Source organism: Dermacentor silvarum, chromosome 2 (assembly GCF_013339745.2).
Source record: "Dermacentor silvarum isolate Dsil-2018 chromosome 2, BIME_Dsil_1.4, whole genome shotgun sequence".
Taxonomy (NCBI): Eukaryota; Metazoa; Arthropoda; class Arachnida; order Ixodida; family Ixodidae; genus Dermacentor; species Dermacentor silvarum.
In genome coordinates this window covers 80,245,004-80,259,479 of record NC_051155.1, presented here as the reverse complement: position 1 = coordinate 80,259,479, position 14,476 = coordinate 80,245,004, and positions in this window count along the sequence as shown.

Below are 14,476 nucleotides of genomic sequence, written 5' to 3'. Positions count from 1 at the left end.
GGTGGTCTATTTCTGCCACGCGCAACACGAGAGCAAAGGCCTGAAAGTTTGCAACGAGCAGAAAAAACACCGTTAACGCCCTGCCTCGCAGCAACTTTCTTGACGTTGTGGAAAACCCTATGTACTGTACTGTACTTAAGGTATCACTTCAAGTCTTTTCCGTTCAGCTGCTCTTGGGTCAGCCCTTTTTCTCTCTGGCCACTTAATCATTTGCAGCAACGTTTCTGCCACTGCGTTCAAAAGCGCTTTTGGGTAACCAGGGGCAACCAAACGCTCGAACTGGTTGTCGAAACTTAGTTTTATGCGGTGGTGGCAACTCTTTTGCAATGCATTACGAAAACAATTCATAGCAATCATCTTTTAACAACTTTTGAGTGTGCGGACGAGTACGGTAACAATGCCTTCTTACTCCTCGTTAAGGAGCACCAGCACACATGCCCATCGTCGAGAAAAGTTTGTTCGATTTCTAAAAATCTAATTGAGTGGTTATTAGGTGTTGGCTCTTGAGCTGCGCATGCTCGCCTGGTTTTTTCTGGGAGCGGGGTTTTTCAATAAAGCACAGTCGTTAGTTCAGTCGTTGTGTGTGCCACGTCTCATCTCTGTACTTTGTCTGTTGACTGGTTTTTACCATTCAGTATGTACCAACTGACCCATATAGCTACTCTACTGCATGCGTTATGCTTCAGCAACACGAACTCTCAATGTGCGGACGCTTTACGCCTTAAATAATGATCATTTCCTTTTTTTCTTGCGCAATTCAAACAAGGTATATTACTAAGGCCAGTTACTGACTACCAAAGCAAAATGTCGCCCCAAAACCTGCTCCGCAGGGCTCGAACGAAGTTTTCCGCGGATCTCCACCGGTAGCGCGTTAGACGTCGTCTGCTACGGCAGGTCCGACATAGGCGACGCTACCATCGAGGCGCCGCCAAGCGGTAGAGTTAAACGGAGGAGGAGGGAAGTGGTTGGCGCTACTTTTAAACATTCAGAGGTTTTATGGAACGATGAATGGATGCTAGGAGCATACCCTTTGGATTGGTGCGGTGGGTTGCGCCACAAAACTCTTGTTATTATGTTGCCTAAGATCCTACCTATCGTCAACCGAAAAAAAACGAATTCCGCTTGCCAAGCTTTCTGAACCCCTATTGGGAACTCTGTTGTTCTACGCCTCCATTGTTTGTTGTTTGGCTACTTTTCTTGCACCAATCTTCCAATCGCCTCCTACTAATGTCGATTGCGGACATGTTTACAATTCCCCCCCCCCCCCCCCCCCCGTGGTCGCTGAACCCAAGGGATTCAAGGAACCTACAGGTGCCTAAATCGACCGTTGGGCAGATATCTTTGCATTCTAATAAAACATGCGCCACGTTTCATTAGCTTTACCCCAGCAAGCACACGCTTCTTCTTCCTTGTTGTATCTCGCGCTATAAGTTCGTGTTCTAAGGCATCCTCATCTCGCTTCGAAAAGAAAAGAGCTTTCCTTTGAGTTATAATAAAGTGTTGCTTTCCCGATTTCGTTGGATTTCGTTCTTTTTGATGCCGTCGGAGCCGATAAAGCCATCCCTTATGCACTGGGCAAACTAAACGCCGTAAATGGTCAATAAGCGTAGTGCGAGCCGACGGACGCACTACCAACGGCGACATTGCTAACTACACTGGGGGAAGGAGACAGTCATCTGCCGTAGTTTTCTGCGTCATTACTCGCGCTTCTCTGTTTGAGTCACGTTTTATGAGGGAAAAAAGCAACGCCCGTCACGTCACATACGTCTAGTAGCCAAAGCTTCAAGGTATGTCTAAGAACAATTGGGCTGGTGAAATATCTGCCAAAACTTGCCGGTGACACTATTTTAATCATACCCCGCGAGGCCTAATGAGTGGCCTCATCCAAGGCCTCATCTATCGCTGCTAGCCACTAGCTGCAGCAATGGATTGCCGCCATTCGGCGGGAAGTTTCTTGTTGTCACGCTTTCTTTCGTCAACTCAGTGTTTATTGCAATCGATCATGTATACACGGGTAAGTGGGAAAGTTGATTGCCGGCTACCAATCTTTTGGTTCCGTTTGTCCGCAGTGGGTTAAATGGCACGTGCGCATTTCGCTTAGGTTCCGAACGCCGGTTGCCGCCTCTACTGTTGCCGCTTCTTTACCGTGTTGCTCTTGCTGCAGTGCATGACTGTACGAGTGCATCGTGCTGTTTGTTAAAGCTGCTGAGGCTTGGAAGTATTGATTCAGTTGGCTTTATGCGGCCGGTTAAGTTGTCACACCAGATTTCACGCAGTTAATGCTTTTTAGATCTATTTTATGCGTGGCTTTGCGCGTGTAGGGTTGTTGCTAGTTGCTTCATGCTGAACGGTTGCTGAGTTTTTTTCTTTAGTACAAAGGTTTTCGCCTCGCTTCTTTTGTAAAAGGCTGAAATCCCTCTGTGTTTTATCGGAATGATTACAGCCAAGTGCATTTTGAAAAGACCCTGAACCACACCTCGTATGTGTTGAAAAAACACATTCCTCTGATAACATATGTTATTTTGAACATTATTTTGAACATCACCGCCAAATTTTGCACTCGTGCGTGCCCGAAAGGCTCGCGAGCGGAGCGCGAAGTTGCCTTTTTCTCAAACACTCTCTTATCAACATAGACCTTCTTGCCCTTTCGGGGCGGCCGGCGGCTGCCACTTTAAGTCATTGGGCAGATTCTCCAAGAGCGATGCCATTGGCCAATAGTTTACATCAATCAAGCAGCTTCTTTGGATCAGTGCGCTTCTTCCTGCTGTTACTGTGTGCATTTATTGACGCAGTTTACAAAACAGGTCGAAGTAAGCGGAAATCTGCGCTTTGAATTTAGATAACATTACGAAATTCCGGAAGACGCTGACTATAGTCTGCTCATGCTCAGCCGCGGCCACCCAATAAGTAGGAAAGAAGCTTTGGTCACAATGCTTATTGGTGTAGTAACCATAGTGTCTCGCTAATTTCTATTAGGTTTGAGCACTCAAGTAGCCTCTAACCACGCGAAACTCAGACAACACTTACGCGTGCCAGCTCGCGCTCACTCCGGGCCGCTCATGGCTACACACCTAGGAAAAAATCGATCCGTAGTGTGCGATAAATAGCGGTTCAAAATACGCTATTCGGATGTGGATGCTATCTGTCGGTCAAGCAGGTGCCGGACAAAGCCGATCAGCACCGTGTAGCACGGTCGGACTCGACCATGCTACGTGAGCGAGAGCACATACTCCAACCCTGTCGTACGCAAAATATAAGGTTGACCACTAGAGTGCGATGTAGCTGCGGCCTCCTGCGTAGCGTAGATACCGCGGGATCCCACCAAGAGCCCACTCGCTGAGCTCGCTGCTGCTCGCTGAGGACCGCCGCGTGCTGTGATTGGTCTCGGTGGGGGACGTGCTTTCAGGCACGTGGCGAGCCGGACCCAGTGCCAACATCTGACTGGAACAGGTCGTCAACTCCCCGATTTCCACACTTGAGGTGTGTCGCCATCCCGCCATCATGATCAAAGCTTCTAACGTTAGGAGCCCTTTCAACGCAAGTCAGGAGGGCGGCATCCATCGCTTAGAGGCCGCCGGATATAGTGCGACGTTTCCAGTGCGCCCGGCAGCAGCCGGTGAAGTAGCGGGTGACATAAGGATTGCCTAAAATTTGCCGCCTGTATACTTTGGCGTGTTGAACGTGGCCCCCATGCAGCGCGAAGATCAGCTCTTGCCGCAACGCATGCGCACACGTGCGCGGCGTGCGAGCGCTTTTCTATTCGGTGAAAGCGCAACTAAGCATCCCGCCTCAGTGCACCCACCATGCTGCCTGCCAGCCGTGTTAGCGCACGATGTACTACTCTTGTCTGGTGTTACATAGGACATGTTGTATTCCCGCGCCAGCCACGCCGAAGCGCACGGAGCGCCGCCAGTCAAGCTCACTGCTCCAGACACTGGACTGTACAGCCTAGGTAAATATACCTGATAGCGAAGCTCCCATCGAAGGGATTGCGTTCAAAACATGGCGGTTCTTTGGCGGTTCATGGGGCATGGCGCCATCGGTGCAATGAGGGAGCCCCTCCGGCGGAACAAAAAATAAAGTGACGTAACTTTTTCTGTCAAGGTGCGAAATTCATTTATGTGGCCGGCGTTTAGAGCATTATATTTAAACGGGCGGCTATTGGACTTGATGGCCATATTGTGCTTTTAGCGCGGAAGCGATGCAGCGGAGCGCCAATCGTACCGCTGTCGCAATCGTACCCACGCACAGAACTATATAGATAGCTACTCTGCTACTTCTATGGATTCCTAATGGGCCATCCTGGCAGATCGCTAGCGCGCGCCCTAAAGAACCCTAATTAAATTTTTCATTCATCTATCCCGGCAGCTCTCGAAAAGCACGCGTACTGTCATCGCGATTTTTTATTTATTTTTATTTATCAATATTGCAATCCCCACTGGGGATTTTAGCAGGGTGGGAAACAATACATATGTAAAGAACACTATAGCATAGGCATCGAACACAATACAAATCAGGTCAACAGAGCTTGAAACATAGCAGTAGCACAGCAAGATAACGAATTTTACTCAATACTTGAAACAAACGTTAAAAATGAAGATTTTAAAACTTGGTCAATGGTTAGATGATTCCATTCAACGACTTTATTTCGAGTACTAAATGGGGTTATTGTTCGCCTATGTCGCCGCCTAGTAGCATAACCAGATGAAAAAGTAATTATTCCCGTGAGATCTGTCTTATATTGACCATTGATGAGTTGAAAAAGGAATTTTAGTCGTGATACATGGTTTCTTTGCATTAATGGTGGCAGGTTTGCTTTTTTTAAGAGGTCTGTCACTGAAGCGCGTCTGAAGCTGTTATAACTGAAACGAGCTACTTTTCTTTGCACCGATTCTATTTTGTTAGGGCCAGTTTTAGTAAAAGGGTCGCAAATTACACATGCATAGTCTAGCATCGGCAGAATTATAGCTTTATATGCCAATAGGCGTACAGTAGGAGTAGAAAGTTTCAAGGCCCTCCTTAAAAAAAGAGCTTGATGTTTGCATTAGCTATTGCGTATTCAACGTGCTTAGTCCAAGTGAGGTCATTTGTGATCCAGAGTCCAAGATACTTATTTTGTGTTACTTCAGAAAGAATGATGTTATTAATACCGTACTAAACGTTAGTTTATGCTTGTTATGTGAAATGGACATAAAAACAGTTTTCTCGAAATTAATCCACATTTGCCAGGCATCGCACCAGTCGATAATTTGTCGAAAAGCATTGTTCAGCAACTCCTGGTCAGTAATATTGTCTATTTCTGAGTACAATACACAATCATCAGCATAAAGCTTAACAATAACTGGAATACCATGCAGCATATCATTAATGAATAAAAGGAACAAGAGAGGTCCAAGGACCGAGCCTTGCGGAACACCAGAGTCTACCGGAAGTGGTTGAGAAGATTGATCATTAAAAACAACAAATAGTTCTCTGCCATCAAGGTATGCTGTGAGCCAATTAATCAGTCGGGAGTTTTTCAGTATCTTGCTGAATTTGTAAAGTAGTTTTTCGTGAGAGACCTTGTCGAAAGCCTTTGAAAAGTCCATGAAAATAGCATCTACTTGTTTCCCATTGTTAATTGCTTTCGCAAAGACGTGCACTGTTAAAACCAATTGGGTAATTGTAGAGTAGCCTTTTCTGAATCCGTGTATGCTTTGTTAGTATATTATTGTTGTCCAAGAATTCTGAGATATGATTATGGATTATGTGTTCTAAAAGTTTATAAACCGTAGATGTTAAAGAAATTGGACGGTAGTTCTGAATGCAGTGCTTTTTTTCCTGTTTTGTGTAGCGGCTTCACTCTGGCCGTCCTCAAGTCACTCGGTACTTGTCCCTCACACAATGACCTTGTGAACAGAACGTGCAAGTACTTTGATGCCCATTCTGCATACCGTTTTTAAAATGCGTTTGGAATGTTGCCCGGGCCAAAAGATTTTTTAGTGTTCAGTTGTAAGAGCATGTTTAGTATACCTGGTTCGCTTTCTTTGAAAAGAAGAATAAACTTCACTTCACTTCACTTCACTTATTTGAACATCGGATATAGGCGGCACAGACATTTCTGAAACTTGGTAGCGATTCACCATAGTAGCGTTGTTTATCGGCATGCACTTGACTCTTGAGCTGAGAGGAAATGTCGTCGATCTTTTGTTTTACTGACTGCAAGTTTTTGATTTTTAATTTTTTCTTTACACGTTTCAGTTTCCTTTGGAGCCGCAATGTCTTGCGGGAGATCCACGGATTATTGCGATTTTTCTTTTTAATCGACAACGGGACAAAGCGATCAATTCACTCTTTAACTATTTTTTTAAACCTGCACCACAGGGACGCTACGTCTTCCGTGCTACTTGAAAAGTCGTCAAAATTAAGCGATAGTATATCAATAATTGATACATCATCGGCTCGCGAGAAGTTTCGGTAAGATGAACATTCAGATTTCTTATCTAAGATGGCGTCTGCAACGGTGAGTAGTACAGCCTCGTGATGTGATCTGCCAGGTACTATCTCGCAATTAGTTTTCGCGCTAATTGATCCACTGACAAAAAAAGGTCGAGCATTGACTGAGAACTGCCTTGAATTCGTGTGCTTTGTTTCAGAATTTACAATCAGTCAAAGGCAAAAGCAATGTCCAGTATAGCTTCCTCTAGAGGGTCATATTTTTTTAGTGAGAATTTTACCCAGTCTACATTAGGCAAATTAAAATCTCCTGATAATAGAATATGATACCGGGATTTACATTCGTACACAAATATTGCTTCAGCTCATAAAATACGGCAATGGTAGAATTAGGGGGTGGTATATTGCCGCAATAACATACCTAACGTTTGCATAGTAAGCTGTACAGAAAATACACTCTACACTGGGTATTTCAGGCATTAAATAATTCGAAAGGATGATTTAAAAAGTATGCTAACACCCTCACCTCTACCATCACGGTCTTTTCGATACGAACTGTAGCCGGTGGGAACAAACTGACTGTCAAACACAGTGTCATTAAGCCAGGTCTCAGTCAAGACTGCTAAATCCGGGTTGTGCAAGAACAGAAGCGCCTCCAACTGGGTGGTCTTGTTAAGTATACTTCTGCAATTGACATTTAATACTTTCAGGGTCCGAGATGTCTTAGTCGAAAGTCAGTTTTATTTTCTTTTAAGCCTGTAGCGAGAACCCTTTTATTCGTCCCAACCAAATATAGACGCTATCAATGCTTAGTTTGTCGAAAGTTAGTTTTACCTTGGCTCCATCTGTTCTTTCTCGCAACGTTTCCAGAGTTTGCGTATTTCAAGAACTCGCTTTGTATAGTGCTCGGCTATCGATATTTCTATGCCTTTGAGCTTATGACATGATCGTAATATTGACATTTTTTCACGAAAGTCGAGAAGTTTCAGAATAACTGATCGCACCCTGCCTGCTTGCTCTTTACCCAGTTTATGGCATCTTTCGACACCACTCACCGTTAAACCAATTTTTTTCTGAAAAACATCATCGGTTACTTTCATTTCCAGTTCCTGACGAGAGTCCATGCTATCTTCCTCTATACCATAAATGATCAGGTTATTTCTCCTGCCTCTGTTTTCCAGGTCGTCCATCTGGTTCCTAACTGAAGTGAGCTCCCGTGAAGTTCTGATAATGCGGCTTCCATATCTTGAACCTTCGTGGCTAAGAATTTGAGGTTGGATAACGGTCTCTCAATACCGTCAATCGGCTGAGTTAAAGAGGCAAGTTTATCCTCTATCTTGTTCTGGGACACCTGCAGGCACTCCATTGTTGAATTCATCTAGCTCTGGCCAGATAGTAATTCCACTAGCATCTCTTTTTCTGTCGGACCAGGATTTGTTTCAATATCGCCACAAGACAACAGATCTTTTGGTAATGAAAAAAACAACAGAAGACAAAAAGCCTTGAACACCCAGTGGGCAGGGCAGCAGCACAAAAAAAAAAAACGGTCGTCACTTCGCTAACAATGTTCACATTTAAAGTGACTAACCTGCAGCGCAAAGCAAAAAGGATTGCTCAGCATGTTGCCGTGTCTGCTGCTGCCATGCTCAATGGCATGGCAGCATGCTGATGACGCGAGTTTCACCAAGCTGAAGCAAGTAGTCGCATTTGCACCTATCTGTAACTAATAATCCGTCATTTATTTTATAATAACAACCCTATAAAGGCCTCTTTCTCAAAGTATAAGTAGACGAAAGAGAACAATCCTTTTGTTCTAAATACACTGATAGCTATGCGCCAATAACCAAATATTTGATAAAGTCAGCTTTGGTAAGCTCGGATGTGTTGCTTGCGCAGAGAAAATTTCAGGCTTTACCGGCATGAATAGTTATATGGTTAGTGATAGTTATAGCTACTCTCCAGAGGGGCTCCAGCGAAGAAAGCAAGTTGGTCTTTCCATCACGTTTTCAAGCACCTAGAGAGAGGAGGCCTGCTAAAAGGGCTTAACGTCAGAACCTTGTTTTTATTTTTTTTATACACGACGTGACGGCGAAAGACAAAATATACATAAGCAAGTACGCGTAAAAGTGGATCCAGCGTTGTATTACACGTCTCATCTCTTGCGGATATATAAAACGCATAGGTACTTTGTTGACTAGTGGTACGAATGGCCAGTTGCATTCGATTTTTGCAGCGGTGAGAGCGTTTGCCCAGTAGAAATACAATCTCCATTGTTCGCGCCATGGCTTCTCTTTGCCCACCAAGGGCTCCTGATGGTCGAACTGGTAGGACTGCTTTGATTTCGTTTGCTCGTTTCATGACCTAGCCCATCTCGAGCACTTTCCGCATTCTGAGGCGAGGGATGCATCGAAAGTGAATGTAAACGCAACATTAGAAGCGTAGCTTGTTTCTTCACAGGCGGAAATCTGGCGAACAGGGAGCCGAATTCGCAAAGCTTTTCTTTCGCAAGTACTGTTTGCAATTGGTGGGACGGTTTCGCTAATAACCTAATACTTCCTAGATCACAAATGACTGGCACCTGCTCTTACGAACTCTTGTAGCATAAAAGCTTCTTTTGTGAATGTGGGCCCAGACGTTTTCTGTTGATTTTTGCAAATCCTCGCTTGCATGATATTACATTGCAAATCAGGCAAATATGTGCAACCTTGCGCAATATTGACAGCGATAGATGCTGTTTAAAAACCTCGTACAGGAGCCCATGCAGCTTGGCGATAACAATGAGTGCAAGACTTTCGTTATAGGTATACCTATAAAACAAGTCGTCCAACTAAAGCATCGTAGCGCATACAGAGTTTTGCTGCGAACAGTTGGTGAAATGTCAAAAATACCACGCAACACAAATGGTACTTGGCTGCTATTCAGTGCATTATAGGTCATGCCAATCATAGGCACCCCTTAAAACGAAGAACTAGCGTTCAAAATAAAGTGCCAGTGAAACATTGGACAACGTTCAGCCGGCATTGCCATATGGCCGGTGCAAGGCATAGACGGTTGCTAATACCTCCGGCTTGACCTGCTATCGCATAGGACCTTAGTGACATCCGGCGGATTTCTCAAGCAGCAATAACACTGTCAAGTTGCACCTGACGTCAGTTTAAGGTGTCACATTTTTGCAGCTTTTATTTTTTACTTTGACACGGGAGTCGGATATGCCAAGGAGTAGATGGATGGATGGATGGATGTAAAACTTTAATGAACGTCCTGAGGTACGCGTCCAATGAGTAGTGAACGTCCGAGGAGTAGATGTCTCAAAATGTTTGCTTTCCGTACTGGAAAGAGCGACAGCACTGCTTTTGATAACTATGGTCTTGAGGAGACTCTTGAACGCGTTTTGTATGAATGCTCTTCTACACTAAACGGCACAAACACGATCGCCCGCGACTGCGCTAGCTCACGTCGTCCACATACCGTTGTCAAAGGAAATAATTTTGCAGTGAACACATCATAGGCTGTCGCAAAAGGGGGTTGCGAAATCATTCTTACACTTATTAGGGGCAACAAACCTGCAAAATCAGTCACTCGTCTGAACCGTTATCCTCTTCTGTGATACTGTACAGTGAACAGCTTGGATCCTGTGCACGTGATGTTGGTCTCTCCCTATTTTGTTATCTTTCTAGCCTCCATTTCCCTCTTACGTTGACACCTTACGTTTGACACGTAAGGTGTCAAACCGGACTTCTTGTCCCATTTAACATCCCCGACTTTCTCCTTCTTTTTCGCCTCTCTCCTAATATAGCAATCGCATGCGGCTGTATGCATTTCTTTAGCGCAGATGATCCAAATATACTTCTTAACAAGAAACTTTGGCAAAAACAATTAGTGGTGATTCACCGGTAAATGCGAGAGAAACGCATTAGCCTTAGGTCGCACCTTTTTGAGGTCGCGGATGCATAATTCAAACCGCGTTCACGACATTTAAAAGTATTGTGAAGGAGCTCCCTCGACACACGCCCGGCCTCTTAAGCGCGAAGTGCAAGTGACTGTGGTCCAGAGCGGAGCACCATCACTTGCTCTCTCTATATATACATACTTATACCGGGTTTCCCACCTAACTTCAGCAACACGTTAAATATATGCAAATGCCACGTTGCACGACAGAATCATGGTAATGTTGTTTGCTCACGCTGGAGATGCTCAGAGTATTTTTCGCACGTTGCCTAATTACATGATTAGCCCTAATATATCATGAACTTCTCAAATATTATAATTACATGTAAAGTATCACTGAGAAAATTGTGCAGCAATATGACACACTCTGATACTGCTTTCTGTTCCTCAACACATGCTACATAAAAGTGTTTTTCCAAGCATGAGAGAAGTGCGCGAATACATACAAAGTACGTCGAACGGCCAGTCGCGTGGAAGTTATTCGTGGTTGCTTACACTTGTTGTTTAGAAGGTTGTGTTATTCTAGCCTACATTAGCTACTCAGCAACCGGCATAAAAAAGGGAAAATTAATGCTCCGCTGGTCCAATTTCTAACGGGAAAGCATCAAATCGGCCCTTAGAGCGAAAAAGCGGTGTCTGTAACAGCGAAATGGCACTTGAATCCTATTGGTTTCGGCGCCAAATCACGTGTGCGCCTCGCCGGAACAGAGCGGGTAAAGGGCAACCCCTGTTGCCCGACTGGCGAGCCAACTGTTGCGTGAGCAGGGAAGGCACCGCTGCGACGCCACGCCACCCTCGCTCTCGCTGTCTGCAGCCTCTGTTATCCGGGCGCTCCTTGCCCGCGCAAGTTCTCGCCTGCGTTCCAATTTCGCCTTGGTCATCGCTATAAAGAAATAATGCATGCAGGAAAAACGTTGGACGTAGTGAATTTGAACCTACACTCTTAAAAGCCGAGCGTCTTATCCACTGGTCTAAACCAGCGCCTCCTAGATAGCAGGGCTGTGCACTCCGCTTTGTGAAGTGCAGCTTGGACCGAAATTTCAATTGCAAAGCCCGGCGGCACAAAAGCGGTTACGTGAACATGATACCGCCTTAGGTGGTGGTGGTGGTGATGTCGAAGCAGGCGGGGTTAGGCCTGGCATGCATAGCCGGCAATTGTTCCGCCTGATCCTCCTTAGAGTTGAGATCGGGGGTGTGTCACCAGGTGTCGATGAGCCCCGTGTCTCGCAGGAAGGCTATCAGCAGTCGTTGCGCTCTCTTCCTGATTGCCGCGGCCCTCCGGGGAAAACGCCGTCTTCAAAGGTCCTGTGCGTAAAACCGCTCTTTTGTAGGCTGTCGACCATCGCTTTTCTTTCTGTGTCAAACTGCGGGCATAGCCAAATGAAATGTTCGATGTCACCAATGTCACCATAGAAAGCAAAGAGTGGGGAAGCGCGAAGCCCAGTCTTGGATAACCAAGCTGGGGTGTACCAGAGTTCGTCCTGATGCGGTATAAAGGCGTAGATTCTTCACGGGTAAATCCATGAGTCACGCCGGCTTCGTGAGGATTCTTCTGGATCTCCCTAAAATGAAGGCTGATTGCACCCTAAGGGTTCTGAAAAAGCTTTTGGAGCTTTCACTTTTGGGACACATGTCAGCGCTAGGCATGCAAGGGCGCTAGCTTTGTCGTTTCTATCAATTCCTACGTGTGATGGTATCCACTGAAACCTTATGTTAAATCCTTTGCTCGTTAGATCGTTAATCAGTGCCAGAGATGGCCTTGTAAATTTCTCTAGTGGTAGGCCACGTTGTAATCTCTCTAACGCTGACTTGGAATCTGTGAGCACCACGATATCTAGTGCAGAAAAGGCCTGTAGTTTCCGTAAAGCCGCGGTGATTGCGGTCCTTTTTACTGTTGTAGAGGAAACTACGCGATCCAGTCGGCCAGACCATGACACATCAAGGGATGGTATGCAGAATGCCGCTGCACAGCTATCTGTTTGTGCGCACACCGAACCATCTGTGTACACTTGTAGGTGGTGTTGAAACGCTGTGCTCAATAGGTCCAGCACAATAAACTTTGCTACTGCAGTTGAAATGGTGCGTTTTCCTGGTAGGTGGGCTACACTGAGGCTGCAGGTAACGTCCGAAAAAGACCATGGCGGGTCAAGGCGACTTCGTTTAGGCCATTGCAATCCTAAAAATCGAAAAGTGTTCAGCGCCGCATAGAAATGTGAGCGAGTTCTTGCTCTTAGCCGCCGGAGAAGCGCCGTGCCTGCGCGGGACTCGCCCAGCCTTAATAGCTGCGTCAGCAACGCCTGAGATGCCAAGAGGCAGAGTGGAAGACACTCTGCCTCATTAGTGACCTTCTTGTTTGAAGCCGCTTGTGGAAATCCCATTACCAAGCGAAGTCCCTTTCTGTGCACTGCCTCCAAGCGCTCGAATTGACTCGATGACGGTGATATCACAGGGAGCTGATAGAGAATGCGGCTTGTTATCGGTGCAGCGTTCAGTTTAAGCATGGATATAGGATTGTTTCCCCAACGTACACCTGCCAATCGACGAAGTGCGTTGACTCTTTGCCCTGATGCAGACACAACACTTTCGACCGCACGACGCCATTGTAGCTTGCTGTCGATGGTGACGCCCAGGAATCGAACATCAGTTGCACGAAGAATGGAATGCCCTTTGATATTCAGCGTCAGGCATGTTGACTTGCATCTCACTCCGGGGAAAAGCATGAAGGCAGATTTTTCCGCTGATAAAGATAGACCAAGCGTCGATAAGTGCCGTTGGATGGTGAAGATTGCGCCCTGGGCTATCCGGGCCAACCTTTTGTGTTGGTACCCCGAGATCCAAATGCAGATGTCATCTGCGTAGATATACATTTTAAATGCCGTGCGACCTACTTTTAGTGCATCTGGAAGGCTGGCCATAGCAACGTGAAAAAACAAGGGAGATAGGACACTTCCTTGTGGGACGCCGAGGGAAATTCATCGCTTATCACTCATATTTCCGAGCTTAACATGGACACATTGATCTCTGAGAAATTCATGGACGAATCAATGAACATTTCCCCAGATGCCCATGGTTCGGAGGCCGTTGATGATGGTTGTATGAAGCACACAGTCGTATGCCTTGGCAACGTCCATAAAGATGGACAGTGTGGAAAGACAGTCTGCACGATGGTGCTCGATATGGCTTAGTAAATCCAAGACACTGTCCAGGGCACCCAACAGTGGACGAAAGCCGGTCATATACGATGGCAGTCTATTGCCTTGCTCAAGATACCATGGTAACTTGGTACATATTAGCCTTTGCATCAACTTTGATACGCATGATGTTAGCGATACTGACCGATAGGAGGTGAGGTTCGCTGGATCCTTTCCGGACTTGAGTACTGGCACCACCCATGCTATCTTCCACGCTTCTGGGATCTCTCCTGTGCTCCAGACGTCATTAAATATGTCCAGAAGGGCTTGTCTTCGTTCGTATGGCAAATTTGTCAGCATCTGATTGCTAATCGAATTGGGACCCACAGCACAGCGTCTTCTTAATTTGCTAAGCGCCAAATCCAACTCACGCAAGGTGAATGGCGTATCCATGGTATGGAATGCTTGAGACAACAGAGGGTTTGGTACTCCTGCTGATCTGCCAGATGTGTATACGTCTGCACAATCTTCTGCAAGGCTTTGCAAATATTTTCCTTGCTTTAAATCAAGTGCTTCGAATGGCCTGTGCGGGCGAATCTTTCCGGATAGGCTATTAATTACGCCCCATATCCTTGTCATGGGAGTAAACGCCGATCAACTCTCGCAGAAAGCAGCCCACTGAACTCGTCGTAACCTTTTTGTGTGACGACGGATGACAGCGTTTATCCCGTGTATTCAGTTTCGCATAGGGATTTCTTGTTTTTCTCGTTAGTTTCCGCTCCGCTCTCCTACGCGCGGCGCAGAGGTTCTTTAGTTTCAAATCAGGAGTAGGGAAATGATCTGGCAGTTTCAGCATTGAGGTAGCCACTCTCTTGCTCCGCAGCATATCTGCGAACAGCTCACCAGGGGATTCACCCAACGCTTCTCTGTATGTGTCCCAGCGTGTCACAGCAAAGAATTGT